This window comes from Scomber scombrus, chromosome 8, assembly GCF_963691925.1.
Source record: "Scomber scombrus chromosome 8, fScoSco1.1, whole genome shotgun sequence".
NCBI lineage: Eukaryota > Metazoa > Chordata > Actinopteri > Scombriformes > Scombridae > Scomber > Scomber scombrus.
Genome location: NC_084977.1, coordinates 12,899,859 through 12,902,358, shown reverse-complemented (window position 1 = coordinate 12,902,358; position 2,500 = coordinate 12,899,859). Strand labels below are relative to the sequence as shown.

Genomic DNA, 2,500 nt, shown 5'->3' with positions numbered 1-2,500 from the left:
GTTGCAAGACAACATATTGGTATGGGCAGTTTTCATTGGAAATACTTTATATCAACAAAACAAAAGTCCAGATGAAACTGTTGACAGCCGGGTCTGGGGATTAACCTAGAATAAGAGAAAAAATTCTCTTGGCATGTTACTTTTGAATTTTTAAAGTAATTTTAATGAGGCAGAAATCATTGAGACAGCAAAAGCTTTTGACATGGCTAAATAGTGTACCACGATAGAGAGAAAAGTAAGAAAATATGTTGTTTTTTGTCATTTCAGTCAATGGAGACTTTAAGCTAAGTTTCTATTGAATGTTTTAAAGTGCAAAGAGAATACTAACTGCAAAGTAGACTTAAGTGTAAGTACACTGTAGCGCAGAGACCATAATTTTAATCAATAAGGGCTGAGTGAAGTTTTTCACCCACCAGACCTTCAATTTTAATATTAAATACATGTTTCTGCACACACAGGTTTTCTGAAATCAGATCCTGTGATTTAAAAACTTACTCTGGCCAGAATTTGTCTAGCAAATGAAGCTTTGTCTGACTAATCTGTGAATTTTATGTCTATGTTGGAGCTGCCCCAGGCCCACAGGTGACTAACCCCTGGCAGGGTGCAGCGGGGAGGTGGGGAAGAGGGATTAAGTCCCTGTGTTAAAAGCACCTGTTATTTTAGCACATAGGGTGCAACACTTGCTCCAAGGCAAAGGGTGCAGAGCGGCTGTTGGCGTCAGAATCGAGGCACAAACAGGGTATCCATTCAACCGAGGCTGGACAGTGCTGAATCACACTTGTATAGGGCATAGACAGACTGACTCACACACGCACGCACACACACACACGCACACACACGCACACATGCACACATGCACACATAAACACACAGTCCATACAAGACAGGAAGGCAAACAGACACAATGCAATTAACAATGTTTTTTATGTCTCTCTTTGATAGGCAAACTCTCACCCTGTCTTTCTCTCTTTGACTTACACACACACACACACACACACACACACACACACACACACACACACACACACACACACACACACACACACACACACACACACACACACACACACACACACACACACAGACACACACATGCGACATACAAAAAACAATTCTTCAAATTAATTGACAACTGAGACTCTGCAGCAGAGAGGGTGATCTGTCAAGGGCATATGTGTGCAGAGGGATGTTACAGATCTCCCCAAATTAACTAACTTTATAATAAATCACTGGGCACTGCTAGCCAAGGATTAGCCAAGCTCCAGTGAGCAGTTTGTTAAGCTGTGAGGAGAAGCACAGGGGACAGAGAAAACATCGCCAAACACTGACATCAGCATTGGGGACCTTAGAACGGCATAAGCCCCCCGCCTGGTTTCCGAGGCACACATTTAGTCTTGTTATCTGAGTTCTCCATTGACAGAAAAACCTGGTCCTATATTAGACTTTTTCTAGGATTTGTCTTTTTTGGTGTGTCGGGGCTCCTATACTAATCACTTTTGGTGTTCAGGGCATCAGGTACACTGTTCCTTCGATTGCTTTCCTTATGTTTGCCTTACAAAATTCTCTGTGCAATCTTGTCCCCAACAGAGTCATCTTTTGGCAGGAGTAAGGCTTCCTACAGTCTGGTTATTTATATACTGATTGTAAAAACATTTATCCCCTCCTCCCCTGCCTGCAAAAAGAAAAATGAAACCCTTTTGAGGCTTATATTATACATCTATTAAATGTCATCAAAAGTGTCTTTTATGGAACAATTTGATATGTATCAGTGCGGCAGCTCCAAAGTCTGTTTGTAAATTTCATTTCTGGGTAGATTTTTTCCCTGAAATGTTTCTAACGATGACTTGAAGCTCCACTAAAAGCCACGGATGGTTCTAACTCCTGCGCAGTGTTTTGTCCTTGGCTTTTTAAACAAATGATAACTGGATCCGGTACAATGAAGAGATCAGAGATCGTATCAGACAGGTATTTCCTCTGTTGTCTATTAATTCATTCCCTCTGATAACACTTGTAATTACTGGTGGCGTGATGGGCCTACAAGAGGATGTCAGCGCTTGAGAGAAAAGGGTACCGCTACTCTTCTGTCATGGCAAAGAAGCTTGGATTATTTAAGACAATATCTAGTTAATGATCATCTTTCCTTTCATCTGTTTCATGTTTCATCTCAAGTTCTTTCTTTTCTCCATGTCTCGCACCACCTACACTGTATCTCCTGTCTTGGCTATACTGTTACTGTGAAAAAAAATTAAAGAAAGTCTGACGCAGTACATCATCCCTTGATGTATCATCTGAGTAGAAAGAAGGAAGGATCTATGTGTAACCTGCGGCAGCACCCCTGATGCCTGGCTGGTGCAGAGTGGGTGACAACCCAGAGGAAGAAGTATTAAAGAGGCCTCCAAGGCTGATTGACACAGTAAGAGCGACAGAAAGGTTAGCGGAGGCGGAGGTGGTGGTATTCCCTTGGCTTTGTCTATCCCTGCACTGGACAAGGAGCACTGTC

General features: G+C 42.2%; 1 protein-coding gene across 1 annotated transcript in view; it reads right to left on the bottom strand.

Annotated features, from left to right (window-relative positions):
- Positions 1–2,500, bottom strand: part of sema6bb (sema domain, transmembrane domain (TM), and cytoplasmic domain, (semaphorin) 6Bb) — a 123,344-nt gene that overhangs the window by 119,902 nt on the left and 942 nt on the right. The window lies entirely within an intron of this gene.